Consider the following 16,253-nt stretch of genomic DNA (forward strand, 5'->3'; position numbering starts at 1 on the left):
GTGCATCATTACTTTGAATTTGTCAGCAACTAAAGCAATGTACTACTGCTCAAAGAATTAAAAAAAGTGTCCAGAACTCTGGGGTCCACTTTGGTGGAATACTCACAAATTATGAGTATTTCAGATAGCACTTAACTCAATAAACTAATGTGTTTTAATAAGAATGTTGATGTATGTATGTTGATCTATAATTTTAAATGACAGTAATGAAAACACATTAGCCACTCGGTACTTCATGATTTCCCTTCACAATTTGTATGATATTGTCCTAACTCCCTGATAGATGCCATCCATCCATCCATCCATCCATCCATCCATCAGTAGCCTTGGTCTGCTCTGGGGGCTTCTGCCAGTACGACATGGGAAAACCTCTCCCTAGAAGGCATTCTCCCTTGGGAAAAAACTCATTTTCATTGTTTGTAACCGCAATCTTATTCTTTCAGTCATTACAGACAAACAGCGATTCACATGACCTCAAAGAAAAACAAAATCCAAATGATCCTGCCTGGGACCAAGGTTCCCAGGAACCTGCCCTGGAGCCTGGCCTGGGGTGGGAGATTGAGGGTGATTGGCTGGTTGTCAGGTCTTCGTTCTTGGGGCCCAGCCAGGCGCAGCCCAAAGAGGTAACATGGGCCTGCCTTTCTGCAGGAGGCCCGGCAGTCCGAGCCCCAGCTTCTGAGGCTGTCTGTAGAGACAGTGGAAGATACAAGTCTTGTACCTGCCATTTTTAATTAATTTGACTTACTTTAACTAACTTAAATTTGTTGGAAACTGTTTTCATCAGCAGTATAATGCACATTTATTGATTTATTTAACTTTATACTGTATATAAAATAATCATAATCTTTGGATCTGAAACATAAAACCAGTGCAGAAGTACCTTATACCTGCATTTTTTCTAATTTCCAGTAAGGCATGACCCCTATGGTTGGCAAAGAGAACCCTAATTCTGTAGAAGTCTTGAAGAATGTCATATTTTTACTCCATCTCTAACCTTTAAAACTTTACTAATGAGTTTATAGCCTCTAGCAGTTTCAAGTCTTCTTTAATGAAACACAGTGTTCATTGTGTATATCTATGCCCATTTAAAGTAAAATAGACAAGAAAGCAAGGAGGTGGCCACCTCGAAATGCCCCCCCCCCCCACCACACACACACACACACAATCACACACACACAATCACACACACCCTCCCTCTAACTAAGCAACTCCCAGACAAGTCCCTATTAGAAACCGTTGGCCTCTAATCTGCTAATCAGAAAACTCATTTTTCCCTTATCCATGAAGTCCCAGCAGGCCACAAGCGCACACACATTATGCTTCTTCACTTGGATGTTTACACACACACACACACACACACACACACACACACACACACACACACACACACACACACACACACACACACACACACACACACACACACACGGTGTTGTTCCTGTTAGAGGTGTGGCCTTACAGTAGGAAGAAGACCCCACTTCAATTCCTCCTCCTCTCACCCTCAGTGGAGAGGAGAGAGTGTAGGGAGGGCAGGAGCAGCCAGCTGGGTTGTAGGAGTAATAAAGAAGGAGAATCAATAGGGCATGCAATGGAGCCAAGGTGCTGCCATTCATCACGCCGCCTCCCTGACTCCCATCATTCATCATGCTCAATGAGGCAGCAAATAGGAAAATGACTATTTGTATCAAACACATCTGCACTCATCCACCAAGGTATTTTATTCCCATTAACTCTCAGAGTAAAATACGCACAGGGTTGTTGTTTTTCCCCCCCTCCCTGTGTGTGTTTGAGTGCGTGCCGTCTCTGTGTTGCATGTGTCTCTCTGTTTGTAAAGAACGGTCGTGAAAAATTTCTCGGGAAAAGAACATATTTGTGGTGGCGTTAGCTTCCGTCCCTTTTTTGTCTCATTTCTTCTCTGTCTTTTTTTTTGAGGGGGGACTTTTTATGATTTCACCACACCCACATCCCCACCCACCTCAACCCCTCCCAGGTCTCACATCCGCCTCCCCATCATCCTTTATGAGCTGTCACTGGTGGATTCTTGTGGATGTCTTTATTCTTGAACGGGAAATAGAGGAAACACACACACACACACACACACACACACACACACACACACACACACACACCAGCATGTCGATCCTATTTGCCTTTTGGGTTTACACTCCCATAATAAATCTCTGCGGCTGACTCTAAGTGCTGGTTGTATTATTCCAGAGCGGCTTATTCACGCCTTCGCTCTATAAATTACCCGTGCCAGGTAAGATGGTGGTGCAGCTCAGCAGCTAAAGGCTGGATGGGATGCAAATGTCGAGGACTATCATCATTATAGTGTAATACCCCATGAAATGGTGGGATCATTACAGTCTATGGCAGGATCATTATCGTCTATGAGCTTTATGAGGTTCTGGAGGTGGGGGTGGCAGAGAAGCACGATACGATGAAAACAGGCTCGTGTGCACGTACGCTCGCATAAACTTGTGCCTCCTGTTCGAGCTTTTGTGATCCAGCCCCTCAACCTTTACATTAAACCAGTGCTGTTTGTTTTGAGGCTGCTCCCCTGGTGGCAACCCCATCACATCATTATGGGCCCACAATTTTAATTGGATCTGTCAAATTCTAATTAGTGTGGATGATCCTCAAAACACATAACATAAACAACCAGATTCTCATTAAGATCAAAATAATGCAATATGAGCTTTGAGGGACTCTTTTTTTAATTTAATATTAATAGAGTGGCCAAACAGTAGGTAGGCAGTGAACAACTGATCAGCTGAGCATATATACTATCTGTATTTCACAAGGCCTGTAGGTAACATTTTAGCATTTCTAAATAAAGTTTTAATAAATATCCTCTAAATCTTTAAGTCATATACAGCAAAAGTCCTTTAACTGTTCTGGAGATACAGAGCAGTGTAAAATATGCCTTGATTAGAGATTATAGTGCTGACAAATACTGAAAGACAGCATATCTGTTTACAATTACATTATGCTTTTTTATGTAATTCTAGACTTAAAGAAATTAACTTGTTGTTTATTTTTTATGATACCGTATAATTAAATATACTATGAATTTAAAAGGAGGAATAACTGATTAAAGTTAAAGCTACAAATAACAGCTAAAACAACAACAACAAAGCCCCCCAAGAAGTTAGTAAAAAAGTTTTTTGTAATCATGTTTTTTTTTTTAAATGATTTTGATCCTGATCTTTTTCTTTTTATATTTTTACTTGCCTTCATACTTAGAGCAGAATGAAACCAAGTTCAGATGAGGTGAGGCCGGTGGTAAAGTAGCTCTTCACTTCTTAAATAAACTGCATCCTTGTTTTGGTTCTTAGAGGGTGACTGCAGGACTCAGAGAGACACTGATGTTCAATCATATATAGAACATAACCTGAACATGCTTTTGAGATCAATCGTGGGCCATTTAAAACATACAGACAGCAGTTTTTACACTGAGTAATGATTTGAAAGAAAATTTTAACTGTTAGTCAGCTCTGACATAAATCTTTAAACCAAGTATGTTGTGTTCTTGAGCAGTGTTGGTCAAGTTACTTGAAAAAAGTAATCAGTAACTAATTACTGATTACTCCCCCCAAAAAGTAATCCCGTTACTTTACTGATTACTTATTTTCAAAAGTAATTAATTACTTAGTTACTTAGTTACTTAGTTACTTTTTAAAAACACGATTTACAACCTGAAGAGGTGATAAAGTGATAGATCTTTCAGCCCAATTCTACTTTTTCTACATAATCCATCATACAAAATGTAATCAAATGGAAAAGTCTCTTTTTTTAACTTGTTTTATCAGTTTTAATCTTTTAACTTTATGCATCAAGAAAAACATTTAATTATATGCACCATTCTCTGACTTGAATAAATTAGTTTAACATTTAAACCTATTTTCTGCACATTCCAGCACATAAAATAAAATATTTTTTGTGTTTTCACTCACTCTTTCAAACAGATGCAAGTAAAACACAGCAGAAAATAAATAAAGTCAAAGACTCAGCGGTCCTTTTGCTCTATTTTCACCTGTAAAGCAGGAGCAGGGTAGGCGGAGGGTTACCCTGGTGTAGGTGTGCTGCGGTCAGTTGAAGAATCCGCGCGAGTGTCTCTGTGAGTTTCCCATCACGTCGTAGCTACTCGGTGCTTGCTCGGAAGTTTAGGGGTTTTTTTCGCTGTAAAAAGAAGTTTTCTTCCCACGCACGATGGACGCTAATGTTTTTGTCACTTTTTATGGAATCAAACTCAAAGTAAGGTCAGTACTTCCACGCTTTAAACGCTGCACGCTCATACTCTCTCCCGCACTCGATATATTATCCATTGTTGATCTGCACACAGCTGCTGTCACCAACGTCGCACTTGCTTACGTCACTGTCATGAGACATTCTCGCAAAAAAAATCACGGTTTTAGTAACGCAGTAATGCAGCGTTCCTACGGGAAAGTAACGGTAATCTAATTACCGATTTTGCAATAGTAATCCCTTACTTTACTCGTTACTTGAAAAAAGTAATCAGATTACAGTAACGCGTTACAAGTAACGCGTTACTGCCCATCTCTGTTCTTGAGTAAGTGTTCCAATTAAAGCAGCAAGATATTAAGGCTGCAACAGTGACTGCGAACACGCCCAGCCTTTGACATACTGTAAGTGTTGCTAAACATTTGCAGAGCACTAACGCACACAGAAGTTTCTGATTAGTGTTAAGAGCTGACCTTATCACAGTTCTCACCCAGACTCATTTTGCTGCTGTGCAGCTAGATGTCCCAGTGACATCGCGGAAAGTCAAGGGGAAATCTAAACTAAGAAGATGTAAATTAAAAAATATATACTTACTTTTTAAAAACAGATTAGTGTAAATAATGCAGCTACATCTGCTCTGGTGGACAATGTTGAAGTTGTAACAAGTTATCAGAGGAAAATATGATGTTTGCAATGTTTGCTTTAACAAAATCGCCACTGCCCACCTCAATCAGGGACATTGTAGTTGAGGGAATGGTGACTGACTGCCCGGGGCCTCCAGTGGAGGGGCCCCTACAAGCATGGAATGAAAATTTGTTTTTGTTTGCAAAAAAAAACCTGTGAGCATCATAAGTTGCAAAGTTGCATGAATAAATTGGACAAAGCTGGAATATCACAAAAAAAGAAAAAAGCACACATAAAAAGAAATGGGAGGCAGAGAAAGCAAACTGAGAGAAGTCAGCTATAACACTATAACTGTTAAATGATGCAGCACAACTGAAACACATGGTTCTTGCACACATGGGTCTGAACTCATATAGTGGCAACTAAAAATTATTGAAAGATTTGTACCGTTTTAACTGAAAGTTGTGCAACACCAACATTGAGCAGCATTAAGCTTTATTGTGTGCTGGACCAGCAGTTCTCAGCTGGTGTGTTATAAGGTAAGCAAAGCATTCTGCAGAGGCATTTTAAAATACCACAATGACGCGGCTTCTTAATTAAAAAAATAAATACGTTTGCAGTTAGTTACTTGAATGCTGATTTGATTTGTTTAGTGCACAAACGTACCCGAGTACACGCTCGTGAACATTTTGATGTATTACTAAATCACCCAGAATATCCACAAGTCTAATTTAGTGCAATATATAGCAAATGTAACCACTGACAGAAAATACAATTTATGTTTCAAATCACTACTCAACAATTTAATCTAATGCATTTTAAAGTCTATTTAAACAAGAGTTTTAGTGTTACACTTTCATAAACACAACTATGATTGGACATTTATTTAAACTTTAAGATAATTGCTTTGTTTCTAATTGTTATGGTGTACCTTGACCTCTGACCTCTGATGGGCATAAAAAAACTCCTGTATTTTTCCTTCTGTGTAGCACAGTGAACAAGAAAATGTGATAGAGGATGATGAAAGTGCATTTTTAAATTATTTCTAGCTATCTATCTATCTATCTATCTATCTATCTATACACCTTTTGAACTGTTATTTGAAGATGATTCTTTTTGTCTGTTTCTCAAAATAAAACATGTTTCTAGTCTTGCTTAATTGCATTTTTCATGCTGTATAGTATTTTCTCAGTGTGAAGGTTATAGACAGAGACAGAGACTATGTTTTTAGGGGCTAGAGTTCTATGCTATGCCACTGTGCATAACTCAGCAACCTAATGTTACTGACTTAGAAATCCAATTACTGAAATATGATGCTTTAAATTACAACATTATGGGAATACATACGTTTTAAATGGTAATGTAAATGACGTTACTGCAGGTAAATGTTATTGTGGTCTTTCTACTGAAACTGATTACAGATAATAGCCTGCTGAATGGTAGGTTATGTTTAAAGATAGCAATTATCGTTGTGCCAAAAGGGTGAAAATGGAGCTATAGGCATGTCTTAAACAATATTAATAAAAGTGTTTTTAGTGCTCAACAGTGTGATCAAACTTTCTGACCTTTTCTGCCAATGACCTGGAGTCTAGTGGTCTACCCGCATATACATAGTTGAATTTTGTCAAATTCTTTAGGGACAGTTTTTATTTGTACAATATGCAAAAACACCTTTTGTGTCTTAGCATAGACTTTAAGTAATAATAATAATAATAATGATAATAGGGTTTACAGAAAGATGGATTTATCATTGACATGACATGATAACTACTTGCATTTCTAACAGTAGAACTGTGCTGCTCCAAAAGTATATTTAACTTCAGTGAATGTAACAAATAAATGTGCTCAATATATAAAATTTAAAAACAAAAACAAAAACGTGATATTTAAAGGTGTAAAATTAAATGATTTTATGTTTAATGGAAAATCTAAATTTGTGTTTGTGTCTGCCATTATTCCAGCTGTGAACATTATCATTATTGCATATTACACATAGCTAAAAAAAACAAACTAACCCTAACTTTCTCAGATGCTTTCTTGCTTAAATGGCATCTAAGCATCTTCCAGTATGATCAAACAGCTCTTTTTGTTCCTATGACTAACTCTGGATATTTTAAACTCTCAGTTATCTTAGACTGCAGACATAAAGTTCTGTAAAAACCTTTCTGCTTTCCTCTTTCTCTTTTAAATCACCTCCATTTGGCCTGCTCCCTGTGCCCTACTTTCCCCCGGCTCCTCGGGGAGCAGCTAGCAAAGTCACAGACTGCAGGAACAGACCTTTCAAATTCATAAAATTCATAGGATTTTTCACAAATGAATGAACACAATTTTCTACCAATTTCCTCATTATGCAAATATGCAAAATATCGCATTTAGGCCAATTAAGGCTCCACACAGTTCCAAATTTAACCGTTTAAGCCGTAATTGCAGAAACTATCAAATAATTACCGCCGCTAATTGTGAATATTTGTGACAGATACAACAAATTCTCACACAAATTACATTTTATTCAAGAAGCCACTGAATGCCACTGCAATTTCTTTCTTTTTTTGTGTAAAGTCTAATTTAACGTACATAATAAAGCAGATTGAGTGCTTGTTATCGTATCTGAACAATTCATAAGGCTGTAATGCGGAATGATGAAGTAAATTGGTTAGAGATCGGCGCAGTATTTTACTGATCTTCTTCACTGGCCTTTTCATTTATGGGAAGAATGTCTCCCATGATTACTGTAGGTGTCACAAAATCCTTCAGTCTGTGATAGAAGCTAGTAAGTGGGATAGTCTCTCGTCGCTAAGCCTCACCCCTCCTTTCAGAACTGCTGCTCTCTATATTTTTTTGATGAAACAAGCCTGTTAATAACAATATAATAAAGCCTTTTGTGACAAAGTCTGTCTTTCTTTCTTTTTTCTTCTTTCTTTTTTCTCCCTTTTCTATAATAAACTGCAGGGAGCACTGAGCTCTGCATTCAGGGAAGGTCATCTTTGGACGTGGACATTTATCCTACCCCCAGTAGTAGACACAGGCATTTATAACTGTCTTGCTGGTGACCCGTTAGTGGATTATGGATGTCCCCCTCGGGCAGTGATTTGTTTAATCCGTGGAAATGGTCCTGGTGCTATGTAAACAAGCCAAGTGCGGAATGAAGGTGGCCACCCAAGCGTAGCAGGGAGGCCCTATTTGTCAGGAACCCTTCAAAAATATGGGGATGGTGCTGGAGATGTGATGTCTTCATTTTATACAGAGGGCAAAAAAGACTCAAAGGCTATTTCAGTGAATTTAATAGGTTCTGTTCTGTTCTTAGCCACTGAGTGGAATGAAAGTATTTTAGAGTTAATTATCTGGTTAGAATATATTTTTAGATTACACTGAAGTTAATTAGTTAACATTTGCAAAGTCGAATTATTTTTTTGTGTGTTTTCTAACCTTGATCAAAATGACTTCATTTATCTCACTGACCTTTTTTTTTTTTTTTTTTTTTTTTTAATTTCTTGTAGTTTTATAGGTTTTCTTATGCCAGTACTGTTATTTAAAGATATATTTCAGGATTTTAGTATCTGTCTTTCTTGCTGAAAATACAACAACCAGTAAGTTGCCAGGTGGCTAGCATAAAGGTTGCTAGCAGAGAAAAACAGGCAGTCTCAGCAGAAACCATCAAAACTGATGTATTTAATCTTTAATTGTATCTGTCAGTGCCTATTCACTTTAGCTGGTTTGCATATCTATTCACACTGATGAAGGCTGTGACGGTAATGACGGTAATACTGAGATGAGATGTTGAGGATAGCCTACACTTTTCTGTCAGTAAGCGCTGCTGTTTTTGTCTGTGTTAGCTGCTGTTAGCTAGCGTTCATATCAACTTTAAAAAAAAATGTATGGAACATTGTTAGACTCAGTCATTAAACTCTCATACAAGGTGTGAATCTAATCAAAATGTTTAACAGAAGGAAAGTGTGATTTGTAGGGCATTCGAGCCTAACATTAGCTAGCATATTAGCTTATATATGAGCTTATAACAGCTGTTGTGAAGGAGGAAGAGGATGAGGTTAAAATGAGGGAGGATAGAGGAAAAACACATGATGACAAAAAAGTTGATGAAAATATACATGTACAAATGTTAAATGATCATATATAAAATACTGTTTGTGTTCTTTAACTAGCTTTAACTAGCTAAGTACATAAAATTTCCATCTCTGCCACTGTGTTTAAGATGGCAGGGCAACGTGGTGGCTCCCAGAAACCGGCTCCTGCTCGTATTTATTTTTTCGTGGATTAATTATAACGTCATAAGACCAGACCAATTAATGTATATTTGTGAATACAATGTTCTTGTTTCCTATTAAATAACCTGAAAAAATTACTTGATGTACCTTTAAGTCTATTTTACAAATTATGATCTTCCTGAGTTCCAAAAAGGACTATTATTCAAAGCATGCTCAAGCAATTTCACAATCAGATCAGTTAGATCACTCGTCACACCTGACTTTTAAAATACAAAGTCATCGTGTTAGCTAAGACCAGGCTTTATACTGTCTTTGATCGGGCAAGGACACTCATTTATCACCTAAACAATACATGATATTAGTAGTCTTGCATTCAGTTTCATTTTACATGTTTGGATCCAATTTACATGTGAGGATCATAAAGGTACAAGCAAGCAGATGAATACCACATCTGATCCTGCTTCATAACCCCTCAGTCACCCTCTTATACACACACACACACACACACACACACACACACACACACACACACACACACACACACACAGGATCCTCACAGAGAATGATTTTGGGAGTGAATATAGATGAAGGAAGGGATATTAAGTCACTCTATATAACATCCAGGACACAATGCTGCAGTGATTGATGGGGACAAAGTGGGAACAGCAGGACACAGGGGGGGTGGGGGGGTCCTCAGCAGACAGGAACAGTATATATGGAAAAGGAAGGAGAGGAGAAGAGAGAAAGAAGAGAGTGAATAGAGAGAAAACACATTTCGGGAGGGACCAGGCAGACTTTGGAGTCTATTTGTATGAGTAATCAGACGACCATCTACCATCCAACACACCCACATACACACTCACAGCTCTCTCACCCTCTCTCTCTGTCAGCCGTGTTTACTCACTGATTTTCTCAACAAGACAGCCATTGACACTGGATGGATGGGGCTAATCCGACACAGAGAGGAACAGCTCTGCCAGGGTTACAGGTCTGAGATAGAGCGCCCTAGACACACTCTCTTCACCTAATCTTCCGGCAAATATTTATCACTATCAATTTGGCGTGACTCCATGACATTAAAATACCACGTATAGATAACCTCTTGCTGGAGAATCGATTGTGGACTCCTGCTGGCTCTTCCAGCCCTATCTCCCTGTACAGCAAAGGATCAGGTGGCGAAGGTCAGTAGTGGCACATCACACCTGATACCAAACAGGTCATCCATGCTACTGATGCTGCTGCTGTGCCCACGGAGGCCCTATGCATTTTAATAGGGGTTTTATTATACAGCAGTGAGTCCCAAAAAGAGATTCAGGTGCCAATTGAGTTCCTAAGGAGAGGGGAACACCAAGGGCTAGATGGCAAGAAAACTGAGGAACTCATCACAATGGAGTTTAAAAGCCACGGTCTATGCATTTAAACAATTCAGAGCCTCCTTATTAAAGGTGGGATTTACAGAGTAACACTTACCTCAACACTGTTTCATATATTGCTTAGATACATCAAAATACGACTCTGCAATAAACTGACAGATATTACAATATCAGTTTAACAGGACGAGGAAAACCATAATAATTATTCATGACTTTATAGAAGTTTTCTAACGTGCTTTTCTAAAATAATACATTCATGTCATTTTTTTGTTGATGTGTGGCTGTTTTCTTTATTATTATATTTAAATATTAGTCCAGTTCAACTAATTTGCTGTTTGATTTGCATCCCCTCACTGTCAGCCGTATCGACACTGTGAAATTACAGGTGAGAAGCTGGACTGATACTTTACCCTCAATTATTTGAAGAGTCAAGATGTAGTGACTCTGGTCAGTCAGAAAGAAAATCTGTTTACAGCAATGGTATGATTGGATACAAATATTGATATCTGGCACTAGTGCATCAATAACATAATGCAGGAGGAAGTATGACGTCCAGCCTTATTGATATTTTGCGACACATATTGTCCTTATTTTTGGCACAAACTCAACACAAACTCATGCATAAAAAAATTAAGCCCATCATACACACACATTCATATATATACATATGGAAAAATTGTAGCTTGAGATACAGCTGTTCTACACATTTTTCTTTGAGTGTGTTTTTTTAAACAAACAAACAAACAAACAAACAAACAAACAACCTTTTTTGGGTTTTACCATCACAGAAAGGCTTTATTTCCCCATAGCTATTGTTGAACAATCATTTTTAAAATATTTTAATTAGTTTATTTGTAAACCTATTATAAACCTACATAGGTTTTTATGTTTTTATTTTCTGTGCTAAATGCATTGAATTTAAGTATCATTAAATGTGCTATATCAATAAAACTGCCATTGCTATATGTGTAGTTTTTGAGTAATAAGGTCACTCGAGTGAGAATACTTTTCATGTGCTTGCACTGTGTTTGAGAATTAAACAAATTCTGAAGTAACTTTGACTGCACTACATCGTGGTTAGTTACATTATAGATTTTAAATAAACAAAAAATATATATATAACAAAAAATCTGTGCTTTTTGTATAATGACACATTATACAAAGGGCAGAGATACAAATTTGGGTAATGGATATCTGACAAATGAATCTTGCATGCCTAGATGTCACTAGTGGCAGGGTTTGCTTAATTTGAGTGAAATAGCACTTTAAGGTCTGTGGGAAAAGAAAAAAAAATCACATTTCACTAATGTAGGTCTAGGAGATGCAAACAGCCAATACAAAACAATTGTCTTTTGTCATCACGGCCACAGAGGTTATTTCTCCAACTTTATTAAAATACAGAGAAAATCACATAAAGCTTCTGAGATGGAGGGTGTGTGTGTGTACTCTCCGGACAAATGTTCACTATGAGAATACCAGCTCTTCCTCTCGCTTGTCGCTAATTGACCGACAGCGTTCATGCGCACATTTCTCACTAATTTCGCATTTGCTATTCCAGCAGTGGCCGAAGCGCGTCTCGAGGAATACATTCCACCCTCACGGCAGCGGAGTCCGTCATCGACGTCCCCTCCCCTCTTTACAAATGTGATGTTTTGTTTGATAATCAAATCTCTGCGATTTAGACACACACACAGACACACACACACACACACACACACACACACACACACACACACAAGCTTTCACAAACTGTTTCTTATAGAAAAAAACCGCCAGCATTAAATTTGGGATTTTTCGATTTTTTAAAGCCAGTTGGAGAAAATGTGCGCGCATACTCTGATTTAAAATATAAAGAGTACAAGGGCGCAGAGAGACATGCGCACAGGCAAGGCAACACATTTAGAAAACTCCAAAGTCATCCAGTTTGCTCTAATCATTACAATTAGTCGTGAATTATCACCGGACTCTGACAGACGTTCCTTGTAACTCTCTTTTATTTCCACCCCGCGCTAATCAGCGGCTCTCATTACAAACGCTGATTAAACTGCAAATTACCCAGCAGCGGCCCCGTCCGCGCCTACCAGTGCCTCGCTCAATATCAATTAAGTCTAGCAGCCCGTCTGTAGTCTCACGGCGCCTCCAAATGCTTGATAGTGCCACTTATTAGTTTGGAAAACTCGGAAAATACCAATAATCAACGGCCATGAAGCTGTAGGGAAGGAGCCCGGGGTTTTCCCACCACTCAAATGCAATCACAGCAGCTTTGCCCAGTAAAGGATTTCTCCTCCGCTGCTGAAGGAACACCCATCATCTTTTATTCATGTTTACTCGGGAAGACGAGGGAATAATATATACTACAGGAGCTTATATCTTTAGCTTAGAAGAAAAAAAAAAAGACATCCATGGCAGATCTCCAATTTAGCATCATTAGATCGATCTGGTTGCAGAGAAAATGAAACACTCTCTACCCTCTTATGCTAACCGATTTAGCCTTGGTATAGTACAATTTAAGAATAACTAATTATAATGATTTTGTATTGGAAGAGAATCCCTGTCTTGCCCCATTAGTGCTGCTCAACAAGAGAGCTTTGAAAACATCTACACAAGCAGTGGAAATAGTATTCACACTACTTTTTATATAGTAGGGAAACATGGAGGTAAATCACTACATTACTAGCACAAGTCTTCAATTAAAATAAATTCTATATTGATTAATCATTAATAATCCAATGATGATAATAATAATAATACCATAGTAATGAATTATTTTTCATATGATGCTGGGTTTTTTGTACTATAAATGCAGTAGGAAGTGTCATATGCAAGTATTCAAGTACAAGCAAATTCCACTTAATTAGCGTGTTTTAACATAATTATCATATTTGTAATCATATATTAAACACTGCTATGTAAAAGTATCAAATAACTTACCTTTACCATGTTAGTTTAGCTGTGGTTAAACTATGTTTGGTTTCACATTTGGTTGTATAGCAATATGTTTATTTTATCATATTTTGGGGACTGAGCATGTGCAGTGATTAATGAGTCACCATGTGCCAGGGTTTAAAAGTGCCACATCTAAATGAAAATCTTAAGTTCAGGTGGTAGAGTATCAAATGTAATCACATATAAACTAAGTCTGCAGATTTTTGGCAGCACAAATATTAGTGCCGTAAGTCAACACAGCATGTAGATTTTATCCACTTGTACATATTTTGAGGCAGGATATATAAAAAACAAACTAACAACCAAATTAAAAAATAGATATTGTATATTGAATAAAGGCAAATTGCTTTACAAGAAACAACACCACCCCTAGCCTGTAAGTCTTTCGACCTACTGCCTACAACAATTAAATGGTAAATGGTATCACATTTACTTTATGCTAAGGTAAAAAATATTCCATTGTAACAAGTAAAAGTCTTGAATTCAAATGTAAACAAAGCAAAATTATTACATTTAAGAGAACTGTACCATAATAATAATAAAGTTTTTCTTTGGACGTTGGCTGCCTGTTCACTCATTTTCAAGCCATTCCTTGAATCTGACTGCAGACTTCAGACTAATATTTTTCTTTGTTTGTTGAATGATTATGAATCGTTCAAGCTTAAAAGAGGCTCCTAACTCAAGGAGTCAACCAGTGTTGTGTCTACACACGTAATTGACAACTTAGCAGAGAAGTAATTTTATATATACCTTTAGGCACTAGCACTAAACATTTTGAGGAAACTAGACAAAAGAAGAAGCATCAGGCTTAAAAGATATCTGCATCAGATATACAGATCTGAAAGTTACATCCTTAAAAAATAGGAAAAAATATAGCATAGACCTGACACAGGACCTAAGAGATGCATCTGACCCTTCAGTTGATCCATCTACCTTAGCCTCATCAGAAATGGTCTCAGTGGAAGGGTGGCTGTCGAGAAGCCATTCTTAAGAAAAGCAAACAGAGAGAAAAGGCTGAGATATGCCTAACTACACGAGCACAGGACTGAAAATCAGTGGTAAAAACATCTTTAGTGAGCATCTAAGGCCTTCTGTCTTCTAGCCAACATCCAAAGAAGAGCTTCAATAAGCCTGGAGAATTATTCCTGAAGATTACTTCAAGAAATTACAAGAAAGCTTACCTAAGATATTTCAGACTGAATTGTAATAACTCTGGGGGGGGGGGGGTTTTCGCCTCGTATTTCCATTTAAGTCTGTACCTAGATTACCACCTTTACTTTACTACTTTCCAAGCAAAATATAATGAAATCAAGGGTGGCTCAAGAGTTTTTCACAGTACTGTATGTTTGAATTTCTACATAATTTGAGTATGTGCACATTAAAAGATCTATATGACCCAAAACTGGGATTTATTAGATGAAGTGGAATTGCATTATGAGACACAACACCATCACTGCAAACCTGATTACTGCCTCTAATCCAATTTGACCTGATACATACAACAATCTGTTGTGTGGCCCTGTTTCCTTTTATTTCACTTTATTCTGAATGTTTCTTACTTAAATTATGCTTGTGTGCATAATTCTATCAGTGACAAGATTCAATTAAATTCACCCTAGTGCATGAAAAACAAGACTACTGAAGCTGTATTTAGCACAGTTTCTCTTTTATGGATAATGCGGGACATTAGGTGTCTTTTTGCATTTTGTGAGAGTGGGTCTCACAGGTGGAAACTTTTTCTCTTGCTCAAATAAAAGAAGTTGTACTCCTTTCCCAGCACTAACTTCACAAGTGTGCTGCTGTTCCAAAGCTTTTAATGTGCAAGAATATTGTAAACCCTTAATGTTATTGGGAAAGCTGAGGTCTCTAGTATATAAATATATATATTTTGATACAGGCAGCCATGTAAAGTACTGTGAAATTGATTCATTTTGTTATAGATCACACAAATCAATATTAAATACACAAAGATTCAAATGATATTGAATTTTGTGTCTTTGTAACACAGCTTTATAAGGCATGTCAATCGTATCATTTAAGTGATCTATTGGGTAAATAAAAAAAGGCTGATTTTGAGGCTTATAAACCTTAACTTACACACACAATATTTGTGTATACACAGTTTAATTCTTAAAGAAACTAAATATACAAATCTTGTGAAAAATAGCAAGGAATAATATTATGGACATTTCTTTCTTTTGCTTTAGAAAAAGAAGATGCATTAATCCATGCAAATCTATAATCTGACATCATTAGATTATTAGTCTTATTCTCTATTCAATTCCATTCAGTTCAATTAAATTCAGTTGAGTTCTATTCAATTGTTTCTTCTTCACTCGCCTTTTTCATTCACTGTGTTTATACACAACTCTGAATTGCATCATTAGTTATTATTAACATTTGGCTCTTTTAGACAGTGTCTTTTGTCCTGTCTTCCCCCCATCAACCACAACAGGTCATGGCAGGTGAGCCTGGTTATGCTGGAGGTTTCTTCCTGTTAAACGGGAGTTTTTTCTTCGAACTATTGCCTAGTGCTTACACAAAGGGGGTCATTTGATTGTTGGGGTTTTCTTTACCTTCTGGCTGTAGCTCAGGATGCAGAGCAGGCCATCTACCAATATTGTTCAATTGGTGGCTGCTCCAGCATGCATGTCAAATATCCTTGGGCAAGATACTAACCCCAAGTTGCTCTCCGATACATCTGGGTCTGAATGTGTGTGTATGTCAGATAAAAAGTACTCAAGCATGGAAAAAAGTGCTTGTATGACAGGGTGAATGAGATACGTTGTATAAAGTTTTGAGTGCTCACGTAGAGTAGAAATGTGCTATATAAGAGCGATTT

This window comes from Mchenga conophoros, linkage group LG7 (assembly GCF_057382185.1).
Source record: "Mchenga conophoros isolate Kocher_MC1m ecotype Shallow Benthic linkage group LG7, M_conophoros_male_GT1.1, whole genome shotgun sequence".
NCBI lineage: Eukaryota > Metazoa > Chordata > Actinopteri > Cichliformes > Cichlidae > Mchenga > Mchenga conophoros.